Source organism: Engystomops pustulosus, chromosome 9, assembly GCF_040894005.1.
Source record: "Engystomops pustulosus chromosome 9, aEngPut4.maternal, whole genome shotgun sequence".
Taxonomy (NCBI): domain Eukaryota; kingdom Metazoa; phylum Chordata; class Amphibia; order Anura; family Leptodactylidae; genus Engystomops; species Engystomops pustulosus.
In genome coordinates, this window is record NC_092419.1 from 63,257,032 (window position 1) to 63,270,578 (window position 13,547).

The following is a 13,547-nucleotide window of genomic DNA, read 5'->3' on the forward strand; positions in this document are numbered from 1 at the left end:
ACAGCTGCTGTCAACGGCCATTCTAAGCTGAATGTGCGTGCTCTTGTCAGATCGCAGCAGCGATGCAGCTTAAGGCTTGGCAAGTACCAGCATGGGAGACTGGCTTGGAATCCCAAGTTCTGGTGACCTTTTTGAACCTGAAAATTGTGTTAGTTTCTCTATGAGATAGCAAAAGAAGGTTCAAATTGAACAGCTGCTGTCAACGGCCATTCTAAGCTGAATGTGCCTGCTCTTGTCAGATTGCAGCAGCAATGCAGCTTAAGGCTTGGCAAGTACCAGCATGGGAGACTGGCTTGGAATCCCAAGTTCTGGTGACCTTTTTGAACCTGAAAATTGTGTTAGTTTCTATATAAGATAGTAGAAGAAGGTTCAAATTGAACAACTGCTGTCAACGGCCATTCTAAGCTGAATGTGCCTGCTCTCGCCAGATCGCAGCAGCAATGCAGCATAAGGCTTGGCAAGTACCAGCATGGGAGACTGGCTGGGAATCCCAAGTTCCGTTGCCCTTTTTGAACCTGAAAATTGTGTTAGTTTCTCTATGAGATAGTAAAAGAAGGTTCAAATTGAACAGCTGCTGTCAACGGCCATTCTAAGCTGAATGTGCGTGCTCTTGTCAGATCGCAGCAGCGATGCAGCTTAAGGTTTGGCAAGTACCAGCATGGGAGACTGGCTTGGAATCCCAAGTTCTGGTGACCTTTTTGAACCTGAAAATTGTGTTAGTTTCTCTATGAGATAGCAAAAGAAGGTTCAAATTGAACAGCTGCTGTCAACGGCAATTCTAAGCTGAATGTGCCTGCTCTCGTCAGATTGAAGCAGCAATGCAGCTTAAGGCTTGGCAAGTACCAGCATGGGAGACTGGCTGGGAATCCCAAGTTCCGTTGACCGTTTTGAACCTGAAAATTGTGTTAGTTTCTCTATGAGATAGTAAAAGAAGGTTCAAATTGAACAGCTGCTGTCAACGGCCATTCTAAGCTGAATGTGCGTGCTCTTGTCAGATCGCAGCAGCGATGCAGCTTAAGGTTTGGCAAGTACCAGCATGGGAGACTGGCTTGGAATCCCAAGTTCTGGTGACCTTTTTGAACCTGAAAATTGTGTTAGTTTCTCTATGAGATAGCAAAAGAAGGTTCAAATTGAACAGCTGCTGTCAACGGCAATTCTAAGCTGAATGTGCCTGCTCTCGTCAGATTGAAGCAGCAATGCAGCTTAAGGCTTGGCAAGTACCAGCATGGGAGACTGGCTGGGAATCCCAAGTTCCGTTGACCGTTTTGAACCTGAAAATTGTGTTAGTTTCTCTATGAGATAGTAAAAGAAGGTTCAAATTGAACAGCTGCTGTCAACGGCCATTTTAAGCTGAATGTGCCTGCTCTCGTCAGATCGCAGCAGCAATGCAGTTTAAGGCTTGGCAAGTACCAGCATGGGAGACTGGCTGGGAATCCCAAGTTCCGTTGACCTTTTTGAACCTGAAAATTGTGTTAGTTTCTCTATGAGATAGTAAAAGAAGGTTCAAATTGAACAGCTGCTGTCAACGGCCATTCTAAGCTGAATGTGCCTGCTCTCGTCAGATCGCAGCAGCAATGCAGCTTAAGGCTTGGCAAGTACCAGCATGGGAGACTGGCTGGGAATCCCAAGTTCTGTTGACCTTTTTGAACCTGAAAATGTGTTAGTTTCTCTATGAGATAGTAAAAGAAGGTTCAAATTGAACAGCTGCTGTCAACGGCCATTCTAAGCTGAATGTGCGTGCTCTTGTCAGATCGCAGCAGCGATGCAGCTTAAGGCTTGGCAAGTACCAGCATGGGAGACTGGCTTGGATTCCCAAGTTCTGGTGACCTTTTTGAACCTGAAAATTGTGTTAGTTTCTCTATGAGATAGCAAAAGACGGTTCAAATTGAACAGCTGCTGTCAACGGCCATTCTAAGCTGAATGTGCGTGCTCTTGTCAGATCGCAGCAGCGATGCAGCTTAAGGCTTGGCAAGTACCAGCATGGGAGACTGGCTTGGATTCCCAAGTTCTGGTGACCTTTTTGAACCTGAAAATTGTGTTAGTTTCTCTATGAGATAGCAAAAGAAGGTTCAAATTGAACAGCTGCTGTCAACGGCCATTCTAAGCTGAATGTGCGTGCTCTTGTCAGATCGCAGCAGCGATGCAGCTTAAGGCTTGGCAAGTACCAGCATGGGAGACTGGCTTGGAATTCCAAGTTCTGGTGACCTTTTTGAACCTGAAAATTGTGTTAGTTTCTCTATGAGATAGCAAAAGAAGGTTCAAATTGAACAGCTGCTGTCAACGGCCATTCTAAGCTGAATGTGCCTGCTCTTGTCAGATTGCAGCAGCAATGCAGCTTAAGGCTTGGCAAGTACCAGCATGGGAGACTGGCTTGGAATCCCAAGTTCTGGTGACCTTTTTGAACCTTAAAATTGTGTTAGTTTCTATATAAGATAGTAGAAGAAGGTTCAAATTGAACAACTGCTGTCAATGGCCATTCTAAGCTGAATGTGCCTGCTCTCGCCAGATCGCAGCAGCAATGCAGCTTAAGGCTTGGCAAGTACCAGCATGGGAGACTGGCTGGGAATCCCAAGTTCCGTTGCCCTTTTTGAACCTGAAAATTGTGTTAGTTTCTCTATGAGATAGTAAAAGAAGGTTCAAATTGAACAGCTGCTGTCAACGGCCATTCTAAGCTCAATGTGCGTGCTCTTGTCAGATCGCAGCAGCGATGCAGCTTAAGGCTTGGCAAGTACCAGCATGGGAGACTGGCTGGGAATCCCAAGTTCCGTTGACCTTTTTGAACCTGAAAATTGTGTTAGTTTCTCTATGAGATAGTAAAAGAAGGTTCAAATTGAACAGCTGCTGTCAACGGCCATTCTAAGCTGAATGTGCCTGCTCTCGTCAGATCGCAGCAGCAATGCAGCTTAAGGCTTGGCAAGTACCAGCATGGGAGACTGGCTGGGAATCCCAAGTTCTGTTGACCTTTTTGAACCTGAAAATGTGTTAGTTTCTCTATGAGATAGTAAAAGAAGGTTCAAATTGAACAGCTGCTGTCAACGGCCATTCTAAGCTGAATGTGCGTGCTCTTGTCAGATCGCAGCAGCGATGCAGCTTAAGGCTTGGCAAGTACCAGCATGGGAGACTGGCTTGGATTCCCAAGTTCTGGTGACCTTTTTGAACCTGAAAATTGTGTTAGTTTCTCTATGAGATAGCAAAAGAAGGTTCAAATTGAACAGCTGCTGTCAACGGCCATTCTAAGCTGAATGTGCGTGCTCTTGTCAGATCGCAGCAGCGATGCAGCTTAAGGCTTGGCAAGTACCAGCATGGGAGACTGGCTTGGATTCCCAAGTTCTGTTGACCTTTTTGAACCTGAAAATTGTGTTAGTTTCTCTATGAGATAGCAAAAGAAGGTTCAAATTGAACAGCTGCTGTCAACGGCCATTCTAAGCTGAATGTGCGTGCTCTTGTCAGATCGCAGCAGCGATGCAGCTTAAGGCTTGGCAAGTACCAGCATGGGAGACTGGCTTGGAATTCCAAGTTCTGGTGACCTTTTTGAACCTGAAAATTGTGTTAGTTTCTCTATGAGATAGCAAAAGAAGGTTCAAATTGAACAGCTGCTGTCAACGGCCATTCTAAGCTGAATGTGCCTGCTCTTGTCAGATTGCAGCAGCAATGCAGCTTAAGGCTTGGCAAGTACCAGCATGGGAGACTGGCTTGGAATCCCAAGTTCTGGTGACCTTTTTGAACCTTAAAATTGTGTTAGTTTCTATATAAGATAGTAGAAGAAGGTTCAAATTGAACAACTGCTGTCAATGGCCATTCTAAGCTGAATGTGCCTGCTCTCGCCAGATCGCAGCAGCAATGCAGCTTAAGGCTTGGCAAGTACCAGCATGGGAGACTGGCTGGGAATCCCAAGTTCCGTTGCCCTTTTTGAACCTGAAAATTGTGTTAGTTTCTCTATGAGATAGTAAAAGAAGGTTCAAATTGAACAACTGCTGTCAACGGCAATTCTAAGCTGAATGTGCGTGCTCTTCTCAGATCGCAGCAGCGATGCAGCTTAAGGCTTGGCAAGTACCAGCATGGGAGACTGGCTGGGAATTCCAAGTTCTGGTGACCTTTTTGAACCTGAAAATTGTGTTAGTTTCTCTATGAGATAGTAGAAGAAGGTTCAAATTGAACAACTGCTGTCAACGGCCATTCTAAGCTGAATGTGTGTGCTCTTTTCAGATCGCAGCAGCAATGCAGCTTAAGGCTTGGCAAGTACCAGCATGGGAGACTGGCTGGGAATCCCAAGTTCTGTTGACCTTTTTGAACCTGAAAATTGTGTTAGTTTCTCTATGAGATAGTAAAAGAAGGTTCAAATTGAACAGCTGCTGTCAACGGCAATTCTAAGCTGAATGTGCCTGCTCTCGTCAGATCGCAGCAGCAATGCAGTTTAAGGCTTGGCAAGTACCAGCATGGGAGACTGGCTGGGAATCCCAAGTTCCGTTGACCTTTTTGAACCTGAAAATTGTGTTAGTTTCTCTATGAGATAGTAAAAGAAGGTTCAAATTGAACAGCTGCTGTCAACGGCCATTCTAAGCTGAATGTGCCTGCTCTCGTCAGATCGCAGCAGCAATGCAGCTTAAGGCTTGGCAAGTACCAGCATGGGAGACTGGCTGGGAATCCCAAGTTCTGTTGACCTTTTTGAACCTGAAAATGTGTTAGTTTCTCTATGAGATAGTAAAAGAAGGTTCAAATTGAACAGCTGCTGTCAACGGCCATTCTAAGCTGAATGTGCGTGCTCTTGTCAGATCGCAGCAGCGATGCAGCTTAAGGCTTGGCAAGTACCAGCATGGGAGACTGGATTGGATTCCCAAGTTCTGGTGACCTTTTTGAACCTGAAAATTGTGTTAGTTTCTCTATGAGATAGCAAAAGAAGGTTCAAATTGAACAGCTGCTGTCAACGGCCATTCTAAGCTGAATGTGCCTGCTCTTGTCAGATTGCAGCAGCAATGCAGCTTAAGGCTTGGCAAGTACCAGCATGGGAGACTGGCTTGGAATCCCAAGTTCTGGTGACCTTTTTGAACCTGAAAATTGTGTTAGTTTCTATATAAGATAGTAGAAGAAGGTTCAAATTGAACAACTGCTGTCAACGGCCATTCTAAGCTGAATGTGCCTGCTCTCCCCAGATCGCAGCAGCAATGCAGCATAAGGCTTGGCAAGTACCAGCATGGGAGACTGGCTGGGAATCCCAAGTTCCGTTGCCCTTTTTGAACCTGAAAATTGTGTTAGTTTCTCTATAAGATAGTAAAAGAAGGTTCAAATTGAACAGCTGCTGTCAACGGCCATTCTAAGCTGAATGTGCGTGCTCTTGTCAGATCGCAGCAGCGATGCAGCTTAAGGCTTGGCAAGTACCAGCATGGGAGACTGGCTTGGAATCCCAAGTTCTGGTGACCTTTTTGAACCTGAAAATTGTGTTAGTTTCTCTATGAGATAGCAAAAGAAGGTTCAAATTGAACAGCTGCTGTCAACGGCCATTCTAAGCTGAATGTGCCTGCTCTTGTCAGATTGCAGCAGCAATGCAGCTTAAGGCTTGGCAAGTACCAGCATGGGAGACTGGCTTGGAATCCCAAGTTCTGGTGACCTTTTTGAACCTGAAAATTGTGTTAGTTTCTATATAAGATAGTAGAAGAAGGTTCAAATTGAACAACTGCTGTCAATGGCCATTCTAAGCTGAATGTGCCTGCTCTCGCCAGATCGCAGCAGCAATGCAGCTTAAGGCTTGGCAAGTACCAGCATGGGAGACTGGCTGGGAATCCCAAGTTCCGTTGCCCTTTTTGAACCTGAAAATTGTGTTAGTTTCTCTATGAGATAGTAAAAGAAGGTTCAAATTGAACAGCTGCTGTCAACGGCCATTCTAAGCTGAATGTGCGTGCTCTTGTCAGATCGCAGCAGCGATGCAGCTTAAGGCTTGGCAAGTACCAGCATGGGAGACTGGCTTGGAATCCCAAGTTCTGGTGACCTTTTTGAACCTGAAAATTGTGTTAGTTTCTCTATGAGATAGCAAAAGAAGGTTCAAATTGAACAGCTGCTGTCAACGGCCATTCTAAGCTGAATGTGCCTGCTCTTGTCAGATTGCAGCAGCAATGCAGCTTAAGGCTTGGCAAGTACCAGCATGGGAGACTGGCTTGGAATCCCAAGTTCTGGTGACCTTTTTGAACCTGAAAATTGTGTTAGTTTCTATATAAGATAGTAGAAGAAGGTTCAAATTGAACAACTGCTGTCAACGGCCATTCTAAGCTGAATGTGCCTGCTCTCGCCAGATCGCAGCAGCAATGCAGCATAAGGCTTGGCAAGTACCAGCATGGGAGACTGGCTGGGAATCCCAAGTTCCGTTGCCCTTTTTGAACCTGAAAATTGTGTTAGTTTCTCTATGAGATAGTAAAAGAAGGTTCAAATTGAACAGCTGCTGTCAACGGCCATTCTAAGCTGAATGTGCGTGCTCTTGTCAGATCGCAGCAGCGATGCAGCTTAAGGTTTGGCAAGTACCAGCATGGGAGACTGGCTTGGAATCCCAAGTTCTGGTGACCTTTTTGAACCTGAAAATTGTGTTAGTTTCTCTATGAGATAGCAAAAGAAGGTTCAAATTGAACAGCTGCTGTCAACGGCCATTCTAAGCTGAATGTGCCTGCTCTCGTCAGATTGCAGCAGCAATGCAGCTTAAGGCTTGGCAAGTACCAGCATGGGAGACTGGCTGGGAATCCCAAGTTCTGTTGACCTTTTTGAACCTGAAAATTGTGTTAGTTTCTCTATGAGATAGTAGAAGAAGGTTCAAATTGAACAGCTGCTGTCAACGGCCATTCTAAGCTGAATGTGTGTGCTCTTTTCAGATCGCAGCAGCGATGCAGCTTAAGGCTTGGCAAGTACCAGCATGGGAGACTGGCTGGGAATCCCAAGTTCTGTTGACCTTTTTGAACCTGAAAATTGTGTTAGTTTCTCTATGAGATAGTAAAAAAAGGTTCAAATTGAACAGCTGCTGTCAACGGCAATTCTAAGCTGAATGTGCCTGCTCTCGTCAGATTGAAGCAGCAATGCAGCTTAAGGCTTGGCAAGTACCAGCATGGGAGACTGGCTGGGAATCCCAAGTTCCGTTGACCGTTTTGAACCTGAAAATTGTGTTAGTTTCTCTATGAGATAGTAAAAGAAGGTTCAAATTGAACAGCTGCTGTCAACGGCCATTTTAAGCTGAATGTGCCTGCTCTCGTCAGATCGCAGCAGCAATGCAGTTTAAGGCTTGGCAAGTACCAGCATGGGAGACTGGCTGGGAATCCCAAGTTCCGTTGACCTTTTTGAACCTGAAAATTGTGTTAGTTTCTCTATGAGATAGTAAAAGAAGGTTCAAATTGAACAGCTGCTGTCAACGGCCATTCTAAGCTGAATGTGCCTGCTCTCGTCAGATCGCAGCAGCAATGCAGCTTAAGGCTTGGCAAGTACCAGCATGGGAGACTGGCTGGGAATCCCAAGTTCTGTTGACCTTTTTGAACCTGAAAATGTGTTAGTTTCTCTATGAGATAGTAAAAGAAGGTTCAAATTGAACAGCTGCTGTCAACGGCCATTCTAAGCTGAATGTGCGTGCTCTTGTCAGATCGCAGCAGCGATGCAGCTTAAGGCTTGGCAAGTACCAGCATGGGAGACTGGCTTGGATTCCCAAGTTCTGGTGACCTTTTTGAACCTGAAAATTGTGTTAGTTTCTCTATGAGATAGCAAAAGAAGGTTCAAATTGAACAGCTGCTGTCAACGGCCATTCTAAGCTGAATGTGCGTGCTCTTGTCAGATCGCAGCAGCGATGCAGCTTAAGGCTTGGCAAGTACCAGCATGGGAGACTGGCTTGGAATCCCAAGTTCTGGTGACCTTTTTGAACCTGAAAATTGTGTTAGTTTCTCTATGAGATAGCAAAAGAAGGTTCAAATTGAACAGCTGCTGTCAACGGCCATTCTAAGCTGAATGTGCCTGCTCTTGTCAGATTGCAGCAGCAATGCAGCTTAAGGCTTGGCAAGTACCAGCATGGGAGACTGGCTTGGAATCCCAAGTTCTGGTGACTTTTTTGAACCTGAAAATTGTGTTAGTTTCTATATAAGATAGTAGAAGAAGGTTCAAATTGAACAACTGCTGTCAATGGCCATTCTAAGCTGAATGTGCCTGCTCTCGCCAGATCGCAGCAGCAATGCAGCTTAAGGCTTGGCAAGTACCAGCATGGGAGACTGGCTGGGAATCCCAAGTTCCGTTGCCCTTTTTGAACCTGAAAATTGTGTTAGTTTCTCTATGAGATAGTAAAAGAAGGTTCAAATTGAACAGCTGCTGTCAACGGCCATTCTAAGCTGAATGTGCGTGCTCTTGTCAGATCGCAGCAGCGATGCAGCTTAAGGCTTGGCAAGTACCAGCATGGGAGACTGGCTTGGAATCCCAAGTTCTGGTGACCTTTTTGAACCTGAAAATTGTGTTAGTTTCTCTATGAGATAGCAAAAGAAGGTTCAAATTGAACAGCTGCTGTCAACGGCCATTCTAAGCTGAATGTGCCTGCTCTCGTCAGATTGCAGCAGCAATGCAGCTTAAGGCTTGGCAAGTACCAGCATGGGAGACTGGCTGGGAATCCCAAGTTCTGTTGACCATTTTGAACCTGAAAATTGTGTTAGTTTGTCTATGAGATAGTAGAAGAAGGTTCAAATTGAACAACTGCTGTCAACGGCCATTCTAAGCTGAATGTGTGTGCTCTTTTCAGATCGCAGCAGCGATGCAGCTTAAGGCTTGGCAAGTACCAGCATGGGAGACTGGCTGGGAATCCCAAGTTCTGTTGACCTTTTTGAACCTGAAAATTGTGTTAGTTTCTCTATGAGATAGTAAAAAAAGGTTCAAATTGAACAGCTGCTGTCAACGGCAATTCTAAGCTGAATGTGCCTGCTCTCGTCAGATTGCAGCAGCAATGCAGCTTAAGGCTTGGCAAGTACCAGCATGGGAGACTGGCTGGGAATCCCAAGTTCCGTTGACCGTTTTGAACCTGAAAATTGTGTTAGTTTCTCTATGAGATAGTAAAAGAAGGTTCAAATTGAACAGCTGCTGTCAACGGCCATTTTAAGCTGAATGTGCCTGCTCTCGTCAGATTGCAGCAGCAATGCAGTTTAAGGCTTGGCAAGTACCAGCATGGGAGACTGGCTGGGAATCCCAAGTTCCGTTGACCTTTTTGAACCTGAAAATTGTGTTAGTTTCTCTATGAGATAGTAAAAGAAGGTTCAAATTGAACAGCTGCTGTCAACGGCCATTCTAAGCTGAATGTGCCTGCTCTCGTCAGATCGCAGCAGCAATGCAGCTTAAGGCTTGGCAAGTACCAGCATGGGAGACTGGCTGGGAATCCCAAGTTCTGTTGACCTTTTTGAACCTGAAAATGTGTTAGTTTCTCTATGAGATAGTAAAAGAAGGTTCAAATTGAACAGCTGCTGTCAACGGCCATTCTAAGCTGAATGTGCGTGCTCTTGTCAGATCGCAGCAGCGATGCAGCTTAAGGCTTGGCAAGTACCAGCATGGGAGACTGGCTTGGAATCCCAAGTTCTGGTGACCTTTTTGAACCTGAAAATTGTGTTAGTTTCTCTATGAGATAGCAAAAGAAGGTTCAAATTGAACAGCTGCTGTCAACGGCCATTCTAAGCTGAATGTGCCTGCTCTTGTCAGATTGCAGCAGCAATGCAGCTTAAGGCTTGGCAAGTACCAGCATGGGAGACTGGCTTGGAATCCCAAGTTCTGGTGACCTTTTTGAACCTGAAAATTGTGTTAGTTTCTATATAAGATAGTAGAAGAAGGTTCAAATTGAACAACTGCTGTCAACGGCCATTCTAAGCTGAATGTGCCTGCTCTCGCCAGATCGCAGCAGCAATGCAGCATAAGGCTTGGCAAGTACCAGCATGGGAGACTGGCTGGGAATCCCAAGTTCCGTTGCCCTTTTTGAACCTGAAAATTGTGTTAGTTTCTCTATGAGATAGTAAAAGAAGGTTCAAATTGAACAGCTGCTGTCAACGGCCATTCTAAGCTGAATGTGCGTGCTCTTGTCAGATCGCAGCAGCGATGCAGCTTAAGGTTTGGCAAGTACCAGCATGGGAGACTGGCTTGGAATTCCAAGTTCTGGTGACCTTTTTGAACCTGAAAATTGTGTTAGTTTCTCTATGAGATAGCAAAAGAAGGTTCAAATTGAACAGCTGCTGTCAACGGCCATTCTAAGCTGAATGTGCCTGCTCTTGTCAGATTGCAGCAGCAATGCAGCTTAAGGCTTGGCAAGTACCAGCATGGGAGACTGGCTTGGAATCCCAAGTTCTGGTGACCTTTTTGAACCTTAAAATTGTGTTAGTTTCTATATAAGATAGTAGAAGAAGGTTCAAATTGAACAACTGCTGTCAATGGCCATTCTAAGCTGAATGTGCCTGCTCTCGCCAGATCGCAGCAGCAATGCAGCTTAAGGCTTGGCAAGTACCAGCATGGGAGACTGGCTGGGAATCCCAAGTTCCGTTGCCCTTTTTGAACCTGAAAATTGTGTTAGTTTCTCTATGAGATAGTAAAAGAAGGTTCAAATTGAACAGCTGCTGTCAACGGCCATTCTAAGCTCAATGTGCGTGCTCTTGTCAGATCGCAGCAGCGATGCAGCTTAAGGCTTGGCAAGTACCAGCATGGGAGACTGGCTTGGAATCCCAAGTTCTGGTGACCTTTTTGAACCTGAAAATTGTGTTAGTTTCTCTATGAGATAGCAAAAGAAGGTTCAAATTGAACAGCTGCTGTCAACGGCCATTCTAAGCTGAATGTGCCTGCTCTTGTCAGATTGCAGCAGCAATGCAGCTTAAGGCTTGGCAAGTACCAGCATGGGAGACTGGCTTGGAATCCCAAGTTCTGGTGACCTTTTTGAACCTGAAAATTGTGTTAGTTTCTATATAAGATAGTAGAAGAAGGTTCAAATTGAACAACTGCTGTCAATGGCCATTCTAAGCTGAATGTGCCTGCTCTCGCCAGATCGCAGCAACAATGCAGCATAAGGCTTGGCAAGTACCAGCATGGGAGACTGGCTGGGAATCCCAAGTTCCGTTGCCCTTTTTGAACCTGAAAATTGTGTTAGTTTCTCTATGAGATAGTAAAAGAAGGTTCAAATTGAACAGCTGCTGTCAACGGCCATTCTAAGCTGAATGTGCGTGCTCTTGTCAGATCGCAGCAGCGATGCAGCTTAAGGCTTGGCAAGTACCAGCATGGGAGACTGGCTTGGAATCCCAAGTTCTGGTGACCTTTTTGAACCTGAAAATTGTGTTAGTTTCTCTATAAGATAGCAAAAGAAGGTTCAAATTGAACAGCTTCTGTCAACGGCCATTCTAAGCTGAATGTGCCTGCTCTTGTCAGATTGCAGCAGCAATGCAGCTTAAGGCTTGGCAAGTACCAGCATGGGAGACTGGCTTGGAATCCCAAGTTCTGGTGACCTTTTTGAACCTTAAAATTGTGTTAGTTTCTATATAAGATAGTAGAAGAAGGTTCAAATTGAACAACTGCTGTCAATGGCCATTCTAAGCTGAATGTGCCTGCTCTCGCCAGATCGCAGCAGCAATGCAGCTTAAGGCTTGGCAAGTACCAGCATGGGAGACTGGCTGGGAATCCCAAGTTCCGTTGCCCTTTTTGAACCTGAAAATTGTGTTAGTTTCTCTATGAGATAGTAAAAGAAGGTTCAAATTGAACAGCTGCTGTCAACGGCCATTCTAAGCTGAATGTGCGTGCTCTTGTCAGATCGCAGCAGCGATGCAGCTTAAGGCTTGGCAAGTACCAGCATGGGAGACTGGCTTGGAATCCCAAGTTCTGGTGACCTTTTTGAACCTGAAAATTGTGTTAGTTTCTCTATGAGATAGCAAAAGAAGGTTCAAATTGAACAGCTGCTGTCAACGGCCATTCTAAGCTGAATGTGCCTGTTCTTGTCAGATTGCAGCAGCAATGCAGCTTAAGGCTTGGCAAGTACCAGCATGGGAGACTGGCTTGGAATCCCAAGTTCTGGTGACCTTTTTGAACCTGAAAATTGTGTTAGTTTCTATATAAGATAGTAGAAGAAGGTTCAAATTGAACAACTCCTGTCAATGGCCATTCTAAGCTGAATGTGCCTGCTCTCGCCAGATCGCAGCAGCAATGCAGCTTAAGGCTTGGCAAGTACCAGCATGGGAGACTGGCTGGGAATCCCAAGTTCCGTTGCCCTTTTTGAACCTGAAAATTGTGTTAGTTTCTCTATGAGATAGTAAAAGAAGGTTCAAATTGAACAGCTGCTGTCAACGGCCATTCTAAGCTGAATGTGTGTGCTCTTGTCAGATCGCAGCAGCGATGCAGCTTAAGGCTTGGCAAGTTCCAGCATGGGAGACTGGCTGGGAATCCCAAGTTCTGTTGACGTTTTTGAACTTGAAAATTGTTTTGGTTTCTCTATGAGATAGTAAAAGAAGGTTCAATTTGAAATGCTGCTGTCAGCGGCCATTCTAAGCTGAATGTGCCTGCTCTTGTCAGATCGCAGCAGAAATGCAGCTTAAGGCTTGGCAAGTACCAGCATGGGAGACTGGCTGGGAATCCAAAGTTCTGGTGACTTTTTTGAACCTGAAAATTGTGTTAGTTTCTCTATGAGATAGTAGAAGAAGGTTTAAATTGAACAACTGCTGTCAACGGCCATTCTAAGCTGAATGTGTGTGCTCTTGTCAGATCGCAGCAGCGATGCAGCTTAAGGCTTGGCAAGTACCAGCTTGGGAGACTGGCTGGGAATCCCAAGTTCTGTTGAGCTTTTTGAACCTGAAAATTGTGTTAGTTTCTCTATGAGTTAGTAAAAGAAGGTTCAAATTGAACAGCTGCTGTCAATGGCCATTCTAAGCTGAATGTGCGTGCTCTCGTCAGATCGCAGCAGCAATGCAGCTTAAGGCTTGGCAAGTACCAGCATGGGAGACTGGCTGGGAATCCCAAGTTCCGTTGACCTTTTTGAACCTGAAAATTGTGTTAGTTTCTGTATGAGATAGTAAAAGAAGGTTCAAATTGAAAAGCTACTGTCAACGGCAATTCTAAGCTGAATGTGCGTGCTCTTGTCAGATCGCAGCAGCGATGCAGCTTAAGGCTTGGCAAGTACCAGCATGGGAGACTGGCTGGGAATTCCAAGTTCTGTTGACCTTTTTGAACCTGAAAATTGTGTTAGTTTCTCTATGAGATAGTAAAAGAAGGTTCAAATTGAACAGCTGCTGTCAACGGCCATTCTAAGCTGAATTTGCCTGCTCTCGTCAGATTGCAGCAGCAATGCAACTTAAGGCTTGGCAAGTACCAGCATGGGAGACTGGCTGGGAATTCCAAGTTCCGTTGACCTTTTTGAACCTGAAAATTGTGTTAGTTTCTCTATGAGATAGTAAAAGAAGGTTCAAATTGAACAGCTGCTGTCAACGGCAATTCTAAGCTGAATGTGCCTGCTCTCGTCAGATTGCAGCAGCAATGCAGCTTAAGGCTTGGCAAGTACCAGCATGGGAGACTGGCTGGGAATCCCAAGTTCTGTAGACCTTTTT

At 45.2% G+C, this 13,547-nt stretch overlaps 15 pseudogenes; all 15 read left to right on the top strand.

The window, feature by feature from the left end:
- The first annotated feature begins 1,332 nt into the window (after positions 1 to 1,332).
- On the top strand, positions 1,333 to 1,451 carry LOC140091109 (5S ribosomal RNA; annotated as a pseudogene).
- A 70-nt stretch (positions 1,452 to 1,521) lies between these two features.
- LOC140079173 (5S ribosomal RNA) lies at positions 1,522 to 1,640 on the top strand (annotated as a pseudogene).
- A 1,203-nt stretch (positions 1,641 to 2,843) lies between these two features.
- LOC140079174 (5S ribosomal RNA) lies at positions 2,844 to 2,962 on the top strand (annotated as a pseudogene).
- Positions 2,963 to 4,354: 1,392 nt separating this feature from the next.
- Positions 4,355 to 4,473, top strand: LOC140089210 (5S ribosomal RNA; annotated as a pseudogene).
- Positions 4,474 to 4,543: 70 nt separating this feature from the next.
- Positions 4,544 to 4,662, top strand: LOC140079175 (5S ribosomal RNA; annotated as a pseudogene).
- A 1,959-nt stretch (positions 4,663 to 6,621) lies between these two features.
- LOC140089578 (5S ribosomal RNA) lies at positions 6,622 to 6,740 on the top strand (annotated as a pseudogene).
- Positions 6,741 to 7,188: 448 nt separating this feature from the next.
- Positions 7,189 to 7,307, top strand: LOC140091111 (5S ribosomal RNA; annotated as a pseudogene).
- A 70-nt stretch (positions 7,308 to 7,377) lies between these two features.
- LOC140079176 (5S ribosomal RNA) lies at positions 7,378 to 7,496 on the top strand (annotated as a pseudogene).
- A 1,014-nt stretch (positions 7,497 to 8,510) lies between these two features.
- LOC140089579 (5S ribosomal RNA) lies at positions 8,511 to 8,629 on the top strand (annotated as a pseudogene).
- A 259-nt stretch (positions 8,630 to 8,888) lies between these two features.
- Positions 8,889 to 9,007, top strand: LOC140093598 (5S ribosomal RNA; annotated as a pseudogene).
- Positions 9,008 to 9,077: 70 nt separating this feature from the next.
- On the top strand, positions 9,078 to 9,196 carry LOC140097619 (5S ribosomal RNA; annotated as a pseudogene).
- A 70-nt stretch (positions 9,197 to 9,266) lies between these two features.
- Positions 9,267 to 9,385, top strand: LOC140079177 (5S ribosomal RNA; annotated as a pseudogene).
- A 3,471-nt stretch (positions 9,386 to 12,856) lies between these two features.
- On the top strand, positions 12,857 to 12,975 carry LOC140091837 (5S ribosomal RNA; annotated as a pseudogene).
- A 259-nt stretch (positions 12,976 to 13,234) lies between these two features.
- LOC140098761 (5S ribosomal RNA) lies at positions 13,235 to 13,353 on the top strand (annotated as a pseudogene).
- Positions 13,354 to 13,423: 70 nt separating this feature from the next.
- LOC140097513 (5S ribosomal RNA) lies at positions 13,424 to 13,542 on the top strand (annotated as a pseudogene).
- The last annotated feature ends 5 nt before the right edge of the window (positions 13,543 to 13,547 follow it).